The sequence below is a fragment of the Taeniopygia guttata genome, chromosome 1, assembly GCF_048771995.1.
Source record: "Taeniopygia guttata chromosome 1, bTaeGut7.mat, whole genome shotgun sequence".
Classification (NCBI taxonomy): domain Eukaryota; kingdom Metazoa; phylum Chordata; class Aves; order Passeriformes; family Estrildidae; genus Taeniopygia; species Taeniopygia guttata.
The window spans coordinates 17568435-17583573 of NC_133024.1; positions in this window are offsets into that span (position 1 = coordinate 17568435).

The following is a 15139-nucleotide window of genomic DNA, read 5'->3' on the forward strand; positions in this document are numbered from 1 at the left end:
CTGAAATAATTCAGGCTGCTTCCAAACCAATTTATAAGGCAACTGTTTCAGCTATTAAGTGCAAAAGTTTTTCATTGCTTATTTCATCTGGAATTACTGGGTTTTATTAAAAAAACCCAAAACCTAAGAATCTACCAAGCTATCCCCTTAAAGCAGCGCTCTTCTGCTTTCTCTGGTTTTATAAAAGATTGCTGTTGTAAGAGACACCAGGTTCAAAAAGGCAACGAGATTGTTTTTCATCAGCATCGTGACAGTTGTTAGGAAAAAGAAAAAAATCCAGGGGGGAGATTTATGGAAAAGAAGAAAAGGCCAATTTTATCAGTGAATTTTGTTTACAGGCTGATAAACAGAGCTGCTATCTGGCCACTGGAATCTCTGCCTGGGTTTGGTGGAGATTGAGCACATTTCCAGTGCCTGCTGCAGATCCTGGAGGGCTGCACGTAAACGGGGTCACGTACACAGGGAACACTCCTGCTTTTCCCTCAGCCATGGAGCCTGAGGCTGGCACAGAGCTTTGAAGCAAGAAGGCAAACTCCAAGGCTGCAAAGTGCATCAGCCCTGGCTCTCTGAACACACCTCATCTGAAACTGTAACATAATTCCCCTTCCATTGTGGAGCTGTCTTCCAGCTTTTAAAAATATTAAGAAAATTATGGAAAAAAACCCCACTCCCTATGTGCAGCATTGAGCTCCTTTTTGATTTTGGTTCTCTTAGGGTTTTCTTGCTTCCCAGCAATGGTCTCTTTTCCAGGTTCAATTTAAAGTAGCACTCAAGTTTGTATCTTAGCTAGTTCTCCCACTGTGGCTGTGTTATCTAAGTGCCCTGCACAGCAGCAGGAAAGGCAGCAGTGAGTGATATATTCCAGGTGTGCTCTCTGGATAAGAGTAAATGGGAATCTGCTCAGTGTAGAGGAACTGTTCCCTTTCAGAGTTTTAATTGAAACATGTTAAATAAGCACAAAATTAACTGGGGGAAAAAAGAGATTTGGGATACACCTTTTTAGGCACCTTCAGAGATTTTAATATAACGTGGTTGTATAAAAGTATTTTAAAGTGTCTTACACTTGAAAAGCCTTTGCATCATCAGCCATGGAGAGATAAACCAGCAGCAGCAGGGAAATTTAGTGTCAACAGCAGCCACTTACAACATTTTCACTCACGTTAGGATTCTACTGACTCAGTGCATACTTGGTGCCACTGGTTAAACTCACTCTCTGCTTTATGGTATATATTTTTTCTTTCTTTTTATCTTGTGTTTTGCTGGGTCTAATGAGAGCCACGTTTTTCTAGTTAGTGTGCAAGTAGTGTTTATGGCGGTGCAAGAAATCCTTAATCCTTATTTTTTCCAAGCCTTTTTAACCCTGTTTACTAAGGTGCCTTCCTGATCCCTTCAAATAAAGCTTTTTGTCAGCCTTTTCTCTTCTTCCCCTCACACGTAGGAAGTCTTGCATGTACATACTTAGAAATACATAAATATATATACATACATGGACGCAAAAATTCACCAAAAGAAGCTGTGGAAGAGCCATGGCTGTGGTTGATTCATGCCCAAAACCTGAGCTCTTGGAGCTAGTGCAGCTTTCTTTGGTGGTTATAAAAGGCAGGACACCCCAATACTTCTGGAATTCACTATAATTAACAGAAGGTGGTGGCTGCTGTGGTTGGAGGAGGGTGGGAGTGAACCAGCACGTCATGGTTTGGAGAATCTCTTAGTGGAGCACTAAATTGGGGAGTAATTAATGAATATATTTTAGATTTATCCTCTTGTCCTTTATAAAACACTCAGCACCCATAAATACCATTATTTTCTCTCAGGTTACCTCAGGGAGCTCCATTAACTCAAGACACAATGAACTAAACTTCAGTAAGCTTGGCAAATGTGTTGTCTTTGATGGAATAACATTTCTATCATCAATTACCCTTCCATGGTATTGCCTTCTAATCCTGCACCTGATCATGAAAGCATCACTGGAGAAGCAAGGGAATCAAGAGCTCTCACACTCATATCTTCTTTGTATGAAGTGTGTAAAAAGACAATCAAAAACTTTTTAATTCTTGTGATATTTTTTTTCCTTCTGTGTTCTGTCAATTTTCTCACAGAGTTAACTCATAGTAGTGCTTAGGCTTGAGCTCAGATTTGAATTTGAGGTTATTCCCAAGTATTGAGAAAAGTATGTATTTACTAAATTGAAGCTTGAACAACAAGAATTTTATGATGTCATTATCCTAAAATGCATCAACAGCAATGTGCAGTGTGCGTTAAAAACCTGCAGTGAATTAGGATGTGTGAACTCTTTATGAAATAGTTTAATTAACAACTAAATAATGTCCTTTGTTTGCTACATTATTGGTTTTGACAGTGTAACTCTTATTTTTTTATCATTTAAGGGCAAGTGGCCAAATGTTGGAAATAATTTTCCCTTGGATGTACACACACCTTGAGACTGTTCTTCTTCACCCTGCCTGTCTCCCCCTGCTTTTTTTTCCCCTAAAATTTATTTTGCAGTGTGTAAGGAATAATAATCCTTTCTGCTTGTATCTAGAGGTGGAACTAAATGTAAAAGCAAAGTTTTAGGTGTTAGTCTTACAGAGAACAGGTGAGTGTGGTGATTAGGAAGTGCCTTTTTTGGAACTTGAAACAAGAACACTTTAACTAACAGACTAAGAATTTCCCCAATAGAAAGAATCCAAATCAGAGCACTTTGCAGTAGAAAAAGAAGAATAACCTTGCAGATGCAAGTGTTGAGTATAAAGAGAATTTGCTGCAGGAATTAGGTGATTGTACATGTTAAGTTGCTGCAGCTACAGTCAATAATTTGCAGAAACCACTAGTGATCATTTTTGTCCTTGATTTTCATTTTCAGCAGGTAATGGTAATGGTGAGTGGGTACTAAAGGACAGAGTGGAAAGAGTGTGGTTATAAAAGACCCCCAAGTCTCTTAAAATTAAACAGACATTCCTGAAGCTTAAAATATCCTTGAAGTGTGCATTTACAATTTTATTTAAAAGTAGAGGCTTCTTGTCAGAAGCTCCTTTTGTACAATTAGATGGCCAAGCTAATACTACTAATTATTAATGGTTTGAGACCTGATTAAGAGATCAGCTTTGAGGTAATAAAACCAATACAATTTTGTCAAATGTCTGTTTGGCAGCCCACAACATCTGATTTGGGTGTGTATTTCCCACACCTTAAGATATTGTACTTTCTCAAGGAGAGCACAGAGGAAAAATATCTAATTAAAAAACCAAGCAAACAAAATAGCAAGCTCACATCATGCCCCCAAGAAACCCTCAGCCATGAAAACTTGAAGCCTGGTCTCACAAATGTGAAGTCCAGGGATAAGCATAAGAAAGAAATCCCTAAGATTTTAGGGCAGGTCATGGGAAATGGCACCTATCTTGACCTTGGTTGTAATAATTAATAATTGTTACAAGGCTCACGTTGTTTTTAAGGAATGCAGTAATAAAATTTCAGCTCCCTGGAACTGGAATGAAATACTGCATTTAATGTGAGAAGGTTTTTTTCTTGGAGATTGTGCTGCTTGCATCGTAAATAGGGCTTGTCATCTTTGGTTTCTGCTCTAAACCAAATTAAATATTAAACATTAAAATTAAATGTTTAATATTGTTACTAAATAGAACATAAAAGTAACTTTTGTCTTAGGAAACAAAAAAAGGAACTTTATAGAATAGGCTTCCATTTTTAAAATGAAGTAATTTTCTTTTTTGTTGTTACTTTATGTGGTAATTATTATAAATGTTGTCAATATTTACAAGTTCAAGCACCTAAAATGCATTTGAATGGTGTCATCTTTCAGCTGAGAGCAGCAGTATGGTATGTGACAGCCAGCAGGAACTCTTCCAAACACACTGCCCTTGCTATACCAGGCCATATCTCATCTCCAATAAATTCCTTTGAGACATCCAAAATGCCCATGAATACTGTTTTACTGACCTAGAATCTTACAATTTCTTTTTAAATTCCACCCATATTGGGTAGTTAGGGCGATAGATAGGTTTGCAGAATCCTATATAATGAGGGCTCAGAAAATCTGTATATTCTTTAGGTCCTCCTAGAAATAAAAAGCTTGTACAGAATGATACATCTCTAATTTATAACTGGACTTGAAATACCCTAGAAGGGTGATCAATCCCTTACAGCTTCTACATATGTTTTTTTCACTAGGAGGTATAGATAGGACTATTTTTGTGTAAGCAAAATGCACCTGTGAATTTTTCTGTTCCTCATCATCATGTCCCAGAGCAGAAGTGATTACCTGACTTGTGTAATTCTCCAGCTTTTAAGCTGAGTCTTAACTTCCAGTCCCAGCTTGAATTCCAGTTTCCCATGCCATCTGCTCACATCTACTCTCTTTCCCAACAGAGTGGAAGACTGGTGGTCAGAGGTCAAAATTCTCTTATAAAGAGAGCATAGGGTTGGATTTGATTTTAGGTGCTTTCCCAAACCTAATTCTGTGATATTTCTGATCTGATTCTATGATTCTAGAACTCATTCAAAATAGCAAACCAGACTTCTCCAAGGCTGGTCCCTCCTGGATCCACGGAAGCCTGTGGAGACATCCCACAATTCCAAAATAAATGCACCAGTTACTGTCTTTGTCTCTGTCTCACACTTCACAATCTTCCTTAGACTATTTCTGAAGGAGGATTCTCTTCTGCTTTTGGGAAATTTCTGACAGGTCATTATTGAACACACTGCTTTCTTTGAAACTGGGATTCCTGCTTCCTAGAGCCCATGGATCTGTTCCATATTTCAAGTGAAATTTGCTATCCTGTCCAGTGATCTTGTATATTTTCTATCTGCATCATGTTTTCGCTTGTTTGTTTGCTTTGGTTTGTGGCTTTTAGTTTGTTTTTTTTTTTTTTCCATGCTGTAGTAAGATAACACTGTCATTTTTGTAACCTTTATAAATGTTTCCCTTTTGTGAATGTTTCCATTTATAAATACCATCTCTGTTGTAGCATAGTGATGTGATTTCAAACTAATCCAAGTCACTGCGTGATCTCCAGACACTTTAGAGATAAACACGACGCCCTGGGAACTTCTGTTGCAACTCAAAAGTAGCACAGATGACTATCAGCACGATCTAAGTGTTGACACAAGGCTTTTTTTTTTTTTTCTTTTTCTTTAAATGCTTTGGAATGCACATCTTGAGGGCTTCTGCAACTGAATTACATTAGAGCCTCCCACCTCCACTTTTACTCACTGATAAAAAATTGGCTGTCGAGCATTTCTGGGGGGAGATGAATTGGAAATGTTGTTATTGATTTATGTGTACTGTCTTCATTTACTTGGCTGTGTTAGATTGAAGAGTTGTTTATTGGTCCCTGGGTTCCATTAATCAGCATTCCTCCTTCTCACACCCGTGGAGGGCCCTGTGCCTACAAAGCCCTTGTTTTAAATTTGTGCAACTCAGGGGGCCTCAGGAGAATCACAAAACCATCCTGATTTGTGATTTTCTCCAGAAGGAAGGCCAAAGTAAAACTGTCATTTGTGTCTGGGCAATCACAAACCAAATAGTGACATTTTCTGTATTTTTATGGTGGTACCCATCTGTCTTTATTTTTCACTACAGACCTTTAGGAGTACTATTTGCAAATTGAAGGATTCAAAAATTATTGTTTCCTCTCTAGGAAACAATAGCACTGACAACATTTTACCTGTTCCAAATGTCCTGGAAGAGGGGAACTTTTTAAGGAAAAACGATCCATCAGCTGCAAAGCCATGAGCTTATAACATCAATTTTCAATTACCAATACATAGATTGGCATGAAAATTATGATCCCACCCAATTTTTTTTTCAAGTTTTCCTCTTAGCCTGCTTGCATTGTGTGGGGGCTCAAGATGCACATGGCAGAGGGACCTCCTGAGCCTGGTTTGTTCTGCTTTCCAGCAGGCTGTTCAAATCAAGTGGCAATCAGGCTGAGAGATGCATTGCAGAGGAGTCATTGCTGCTGCCAAAATATTTTCAAGGAGTCGAGAGGAAATCTGGGTGGCAAAGGGCTTCTCAAACTGGAGAAAGATGATTTTAACCTCAGATATATTTGTCATAGCTCATAAAAGTGGGATCAGTGTCGAGAATCTGCTACTGGCAAGGAGGAGGCAAAGGGATGGGATTTTAACTACAAACATATTTATTAATGGGTGCAGGGACACGATAGGGAGAAAAAGGATTTTCATTCCTAACACATTAATAATGTGCATTATTAATCATGAATGATCCTAAGGTTACAAATGGGAATCTGCCTGTAGGCAGAGAGCAAAAGAGATGATTTTTATTAAATATATTGAGCTAATTTCTGTCCTCTGACATAAGCACACAGATTCCCTGGAACTCCATGGGAGGCCTACACTTGCATTGCAAGGCATAATTTCAATCCATACTCATTAATCATAATGAAATTTTCCGTTCAAGGATGGTCTGAGGAGTATGTGCTGGGATGGGATTAGGGCCAAGGTACTCTGCTTTATCAATATGCCATTCCTAATGTACCTCATAAGCTGCCTCCTAATAAGAAATTAAAGTGTTCAATTTAGTTATTTTCAATCCTGGAAGGATAGTATAACCAGGCTCAACCTAAATTCCAAAGTGTTCGATATCTGCATTTTAAATCCACTTAGAAACCTTAAATATGTATATTTTAATAATTTCATACAGATACAATGATTTCATAATTTCAAGTGAAAGCATTTTTGATTATAGGGATGCAGCACATCTGAGTCATCTGAGATTTCAGACATCAAATAAGCTCTTAATAAAGCTTCACTAAGGAAATCTTAGGAGGTGGTTGTATATACATATATTGTTATATATACATATATTTTGAATATTGTGCTGCTTATGCTCTTTATTACCTTTACAGACTCATAAATTTAAGACAGAAATATTTAGGATAATTTGTTCTGAAAACTGAAACCAGTTTGAAAGGTTGGCCACCAGGAAGAATTCTTTATTGCAAGAGGGGTTTAGGTATCGGAAGGGGCTGCCTGGGGAGGTTTGGAGTCCCCATCCCTGGAGGTGTCGAAGGAAAGACTAGGTTTGGCATTTAGTGTTGGGATTGGTCACAGGTTGGACTCAAGGATCTTGGAGGTCTTTTCCAAGCTGGATGATTCTGTGAAGACCTGGAAAGGAGTTCCTAACCATTTAAAAGAGATGAATTTATGACTCGCCACACAGAAATGAGACTGGAATTATTTGATCTAAATTGTCTTTAAGGCAAAGCTTTAGATGAGATTCCAATAAACAGTTTAAAAATGGTGGAAGTGTAATTCAAGAAACATTATTTTTATTAACATTTATCATTGAAGAATATTGCACATGGCCATCGAGGCACACATCTCCAAACTACCCTGACTCAAATCTCACTGTGTGTCTGATACATTATTAACACCTAAATAATTATTCCAGAAAGTTTTCCTTTGGAAGGAGAAGAATATGCAGGGACACTTCTTGATTTAATTGAATATCAGAAAAGGTGGGTTCTAATGCTGTAAATATTTCTTGTTTAACTTCATTGGTGTTATGCTCAGCAAACCTGGGTGTTTAAAGCTGGACAACCTCCTGCCTCTGTGGTGCGCAGGGTCCATGCAATACAAAGGCAGAAGCAGAAATGTATAAAATTGAAGAAAATGGAAGTAAAATGGAAAATGTGCTTTGGGAACTACTAATGGCTAAATGAAGCAAGAGGAGACTTTTAAAAGAGTCTGTGAAAGAAGATTCTCCTTCTTTTTAAAGAAGGAGATGATAAAAAAGAAGTGAATGGAAAAAAGAGACATTTACTGGATAAGCACAGAGAGGTCCCTGACCATAACATTAAAAATCACAGAACTCATCCTTATATTCTGCAGGAAGGTAAAACAAGATCACATAAATCTTTAAATCTTGCCCCTTCTTCAGATTTTCATGCTCATACCTTTACCATTCTGTCTAAAAATCCTGGTCACACCCTTTCCATCCCAGTAATAAATGATTACTTTAAAATCAAGGGACTAGATATGACCAGGAAAAAAATAGTCACTGGGCCAGTTTATTTTTCAAGTACTTCACTGCAAAGTGAGTGTGGCTGTGGCAGAGAGAAGCAGGAAAGTTTCTCAGCTGAAATCTTTAAAAGAAACCACCCCTATCAGTGCTGCTACTAAAAGCTTAGTAAACAGATTTAAAAAAATAAATAGGGATGATAGGTTTTGTGTGTAAGCCTCACAGCTGATATAATATGGCAGAGTAATTTTTCCATGCTGTACCAGAAAATTATGGGATCCAGGCTGAAATCCTGGCTCCCCTAAACTCAGTTCCAAAGCTCAAAGTGTAATTCTTGTGTTGTGGAGAATTATATGAGATCCAGCATTTCCTCAGTGACCAAAAGCCTTAATTTGGACTATTTTGTAAGAATGTGAAGCAGCACAGGAGAAATCGGAGCCATTTTTAAAACTCTTCCAACCTAAGGTGGCAGCTTTTATTTTTTACTTCTTTGTGCCTGCATTTTTTAATACTACATTTGTAGACAGAATCTTTAATCTGTTAGAAATGCCCTTTTCATCAAAATAAACTGATATTTTTTGCAAGGCTTTCTTTTATTCCTCTGACATGTGTTTTCACTTCCTCCTTGAATTTTGACTTCACCCTTCTGAGCAGGATGAGTGATCACCCAGAAAATCCTGATTGTATGAAACTATTACCTAGTGAAGATGGGAGGCAGACATGCACCCCTTCAGATTTCAAATACAAGCTAGAAATAATTAAACCTATCATTAAGTAGAATTATTTCAAGATATTTCTACTAAAATAATACTGGAAAATAATTATGTAAGGCAATTACAATTAATTTTCTATCATCCTCTGTGAATCCAGCTTTTGGACACATTATCACAGAATAATCTGATATTTAGAATAGAAATTATGATGGTATCACATGCACAGCAGCATCTTTTTTCGGAGCCAGTTTAAATGAAATTTTCCCTTCTTCCACCTCTCTTTAAAAAGGTAAAATATATCTTCAGTTTTGTGGGTAGAGGCTGTATGTGACTGTAGGTCTGTTTTAAAATAAATACTTTTCATATTTTCTGTCAAAAATAAGGATCTCTTATTAAATTAGGAAATGTCTTTTTTTTTTTCCTTCCTGAGCTTTTTGTTTAGCTATCAGCTGTCCTATAATTAAAAATCTACTACCCTCAGATTATTTCTGTATTCAGAATAAACATGAAAGGCAGAACATGGATAGTAATTAGTAATTTTTAATATATTTTTGTAATTTTTTTGTGTTACTGCATTGGTCTGCATAACAGTATTCAGACTATATTCCACTGGAAATAGAATGAAAATATTTTCATTTAAAATTAGATAAATTTTATTTATTGGTATTATTGTAATAGATAAAGCAGGCAAAATTGCATATAAAATGTTTATTTTTTGCTCCAAGAGCAATTTGCAGACAAGATAAAATCAGTGGCCACAATAGACATCTTCAGCTGTAGATAATTTGTAAGGTCAATGTAAATTGCTGGAACTAAGAGGACTTAGCAGATGAAACATAAAGGGTAAATATCCACAGTTACAATAAAAATATCCAAGGAATTATTTTTAAAATAATGATATTTCCTACAGCATCTACAAATTACATATTACTGGTTTGTAGTTCAAAAGGGAAAGTTTTGTTTACTTTTTAAACTGTTAATTGATTAAATATCCTTCTATTTTCAAGCTAGTTAGGGCAAAACAAAAACAAGAGAAAAAGCTCTTTTCTGTGGGAACTGAGAATATTAAATTCCAGAGAAAGAAAGGTGAAAGATTAAGAAAGCCAGAACTGAGGGCAGTGATTTGCCATGCTTTGCTGGTGTCTGGGAAACCTGATTTTTGCCCTCCAAGCATCTTGAAAGCTGGTGCTGACTCACCACCCTGATATTTGTTAATCACAGCATCCATCACCAAATATTAGGGACCTTATTACAGGCTGACACTGGGAGACAATGTTTGCTTTGTTAACTTTGGGGTTTGAAACTTGGCTTTGTATGCATCTAAAAAAAATCCCAAACCAACAACTGGGGGCTTGTTAATTTTTTTCCATAGCCTTGTCTGCCTTAACTGCAGTTTCAGCCATGAATTTTGCATGTCCAAAGTGCCTTTCATGCTGTCAGTGCAGAGAAATTCACCTTCTAGAGATGCCAATAATGAGGGTTTCCACTCATAATGATAATTAAATTTTAACTGAGTAGGAGCAGTCCATTTGCACAAAGTGAAATGCATTCCTTTTATCATTTTTACAATTGTTCCTCTGCTTATCTAGAGATTCTTTTTAAAAAATCTATGAATATATTGTCATCTATGTCTTTTTTTGTATGGAGGACTGAAGTTGTTAGGCCACTCCTGAAAATTACTTTAAAGTATCCAGAGCTATAAAACACAACCTTGACAAAATAGCTCTTCATACCAGAAAGTTTAAAATCACAAATTATTTGTTATTTATACATACTTTATTTTTATGTGCAGTAAGTTTTATTATACATACAACCCCCAACAGAGTGTTCTTTTTTGGCTTATTTATCTATATTAAGATGGCAAAAATCCAAGGAGCAAGACATTATCCTTTTCCAGTGGCATTCCACTTCTTTCCTTCTGTGAGGTTGTAACACTCCTAAACTACTCATCAACTTATAAAACAAAGAGTCAGATATGGGACTTGTGCCAAACTCCTCAAAATTTTTTAATTTGCTTTTTTTTCTCAGTATATTTACCTTCTCTTGGTGAAAAACAGACTTCTGGGTGGCAGAATATATGCAATATTATGTGTTACAAACATTCAACTTTTTGACAAAATCGGGGTAATTTTTAAATTATTTTTTTACGATAAAGCAGATTTCACACTAAGAAGACTCAATACACTGTAGGTTTTGATTTTTTTTTTCCTGGCCTTGTTTCAATAGGTAAAGGGTGTGGTGCTCTCACTTGAAGTTTCCATTGAGTGTGTCCAGTTTTCTCTGGGATCATAAACTGCAAGTTAAAACTGGATTTATTTGTAGTTAGGAATATAAATTTTGTATCTAAGCTACCTGCATTTGCTGTCTTTTTTTTTCCTAAATCTTTACCCAAACCCTTTAAAAAGTCCAGTTTATCCAGCATTTTAAATCTGTTGTTCTTGAATTCCTTTATTTTTTATGAATGAACCCTTATCAATATTTTTTCCTCTCTATCCTTTACTTATAGTAACTTTAGGGAGTTTTCTAAATTGTAATAAAAATTTCTTAGAAAGTAACAAAAGCAATCTCTGTGGGGTCTTAAAGGAAATTTTTGGTACAGTACAAATTATTTATTTACAATTGAAATTTTAAAAGCTAATACATAAACAGTGGTAGTTCTCTTTGAAATTTGCACTTGAGTTCTGTTGCTTTTAAACAGATACATTTTTTTCTTATAGTTACAGAATGCTTTAATTCTAAATTTTGTCTAAATAGAACTTCATATTCAGCCCGCTTAGTGCAAACCCAAATTCTACGTGCTTATTTAGAAAAGCAGATATTATGTAACCAGCTCATAAATTAAATTAACCTGCAACAAGATAAAACAACCTCAAACCCCAGTCTTTTGGGTCTTATTAACAACACAGAATTTTTAACTAGGAGGCACCGGGAGAGGCATCAATAATATATAAAAGCCATTTTTGAGTCAATGAGAAGTGGTAATAATACATAAAAGCCATTTTTAAGTCAATGAGAAGTGGTAATAATCAGTGAAGAGCAGAAAGCTGATATTGACAATTCAGAAAACCTCATCTACATGAGCAAATCAGGAAGCAGCACAGTCAGAGAATGAGGACAAGATAAAGTGTTGATATAATGCAATATAATGTTCTTTATTTGTTTTGGAAACAAAGCAGTGCTGGGAGATTCCACAAGTGCCATGGAATTTTCTAAGAACAATTAAAATTATGAGTACTATTTAGTCTTCCTACTCTTCGGTCATCACAGTCAGCCTGGCATTGTCACAGATAGAAATTCTGATGGCTTCCCTCCACAGAGAAACTCCTCCCCAGCCAACCACAGTTCTCATGCCCACTTAACATACAGTGAAAATTCATCTTTCACTGTGGTTTTTCCGTTTGCCTACAGGTAGCAAATGGCAGCTGCCTTTCTCTGAATTTTGTGATTTCTAGGAATTAATTAGAGAAATTAATTAATAAAAACTTCTTTAAATATTCAAAATTTAAAAGGTAGCTTAGAACGGTTTCTGAGCCATATTTTGGAAGCACTGGGCCTCTCTCCCTGATCATGCTCTCTAAGAACTCTCTGTTCCAGGTCAAACAGGAGCTTTTTTCCATTCCTTCAGCATCAATTCCTCCACAGCAACAGCAGCTTCTGAGCCTGCCTTCTCTTTTTAAAGAGAAGCACTCCAACTGAATTTTGTCCTAAATCCTGATGTGTCGGAATCTGTGGTATTGATGATTCCAAGATTGTAGAAAGTCTCTGTCTTTCTGCCCCGCTGCCAAAGAAGAAGCCATAATTCGTCTGTGCTGGTTTCAAGGTTGTTTATTCTGTTTATCTCTAACATGTTCTGCTGCCCTGCAGCAGGTCTGTCCTGCAGGGCAGCGTGTGGGGCTCTGCCCTCAGTGGGATGTTACAAACATTATATACCAGAAACTACCTGTGCTATATTTACAATAACGTGCCAATATCTGTCACCTACGTTGAACAGTGTGTCCCCAGCCTAAACCAACAGAAAAATGCCAACACCACAGTGAAACATGGAGGGCATGAAGAAGGAGAAAAAGGACAAGACACACCCAATTTCTTCCATCTTGTACCCTTTGGACCCCTAATCTAGAATCCTAAAATTTTACTTTTGCACCCGTGCCACACTTAATTATTACTTATATCAAACACTCAGAGCTTGTAATTCATCCTGTAAGATTGAAAACTCTTTTCCATGGACAGAGATCACAGACAGTGTCTGTCGGGGCTCTGTCTAGGGGGGTTCCTGACCCCCTGCCAGGGTCCCAGGCCTTCCAGGGCAGCCAGAGGGAAGCTCTGGATTCCCACAACACCTAGGAGAGTGAAGCCTTTGGAGGAGAAATCCCTGGGCTCTGTAGTTCCTCTTTAGACACAATGGGTTGTGCAGAAGACATTTTCCAGCAACTGAGCATAAAAGAAATTCTCCTCCCTGTCAAACCAATGTAGAGTTTTGACCCTGAAAACTTTGACTTAAACTCTGACTGGCCTCAGGTGTCATCACAATAAGGTCCATTTGTAAAGGGCATTTTTAGAAGCTTTCTTTATTTACAATTTGAATTTTGAAAGCTAAGACATAAACAGTGGTAGTTCTCTTTGAAATATGCACTTGAGTTACATTGCTTTTAAATGGATACATTTTTTCTTACAGTTACAGAATGTTTGAACTCCAAATTTTGTCTAAATAGAACTTCATATTCAGTCCTCCCTGTACAAACACAAATTCTACATGTTTATTAATTTCAAAAGAACAAATAAGGTGCTCATATTTTAAAGAAAATATACATTTTACTCCCTTTTCACTTGAGATGGGTGTGAAAAATAAACTTTTTTATATGGATAATAGACCTATCCTGAAGTTTTCTAGAAGCTTACTTCTAAAATCATGTAGAAATTGAGCAAAATGAAAACGTGAAGTCTTCTTTCCCTGTTGTGGTGAGATATATAAACTGTCATTCCAGTATACACAGATTTTTTTCCTGCAAAGAAAACAATATTGACTGTTTCTCTTAGTACTGCGGATGGAATTCTCTCAGTGTCTTTTTTGTGGTTGCAGGAAGACTCTGAAATATTGTGGCTACCTGAACATACACAGGCAATCTCTCTGCTTTTAGTATTTATATTTTTCTTACTATTATATTTTTCACAGGTAAAATATGCATGAATGGCAAATCACAAATTTCCTTCATACAACAAGGAGCAAGGAAAAAAAAATCCTTGAGAAACTACTAATGTTCAAACAGAGCTCTAAGCAACATGTAGGGCCCATGCTGGCTTTGAAAACACCTCTGATTTTTGTTGCAATTTAATTGTAAAATTATTTTATATAATAATGCAAAGATAAATTATAAATGGGCAAAATATGCTGAGTAGGGAGCAAAGCAGCACTGCTTGGTTTCCTGTTGTGCAGTTACTTCCATTCATCAGAACTGAACAATCAGTCTAGACAAAACTCCATTTAATTTTAGAGTATTACTGATTTTCTGCTTGGGCCAGAGTATTCACACTGAATTCTGGGACACACTTGTCACATTTGAAGAGACCCTGGCCAGTCTATTGTTTTAGGTGGTGATAGCAGGAATCCTCAGAGGTCTTGATTTACAGCTGCATGAAATTTTGGCAGTCTTAGCTACGCTTCGCTGCTGGTCATGGGATTTATTCATGCCAGAACTCAAATTCAAATGTAGAACTTAAGAATTTTTATGAAAACAAAATGAGAAAACATCAGAGAGGATCCCAGTGCGTTGGGATGGCACGTCAGACACAGCAAGTCTCATTCTTCATTTCCTCTTTTCTCTCCTCCATTCCACACTCAGTACAAACACACCAGAACACAGCAGCAGTAAATCTTCTCAAGTTTTGCATAATGAAGAGAGTTCATTCAAACTTTTTTTTTTTGGTTGAGATAGACATAAAGATGATTAAAAAACCCAATTAATTTACTAAAAAAATTACTATTTCCATGTCCTAGATATTTCTCCTTTCTCATTTCTACCTCAGTTTCCTTTTTTTATCCCTTCTTCCCTTTTCTTTGTCACTATGAAGTAACAGAAAGAAAAAAGGAAAAGAGGAAGATACTCATATCTAGAAATTCTAGTTATTAAGTATTTTTTTCAACTGTTTCAGTCAGCTTTAGCTTTTGATTGTCAAATAATTGTCAAAACACTTGAAGGGTGGCAAATATAAGGAAATAGAACTTCCCATTTCTACCTCAGTTTCCTTTTTTATCCCTTCTTCCCTTTTCTTTGTCACTATGAAGTAACAGAAAGAAAAAAGGAAAATAGGAAGATACTCATATCTAGACGTTCTAGTTATAAAGTATTTTTTTCAGCTGTTTCAGTCAGCTTTAACTTTCAATTGTCAAATAATTGTCGAAACACTTGAAGGGTGGCAAATATAAGGG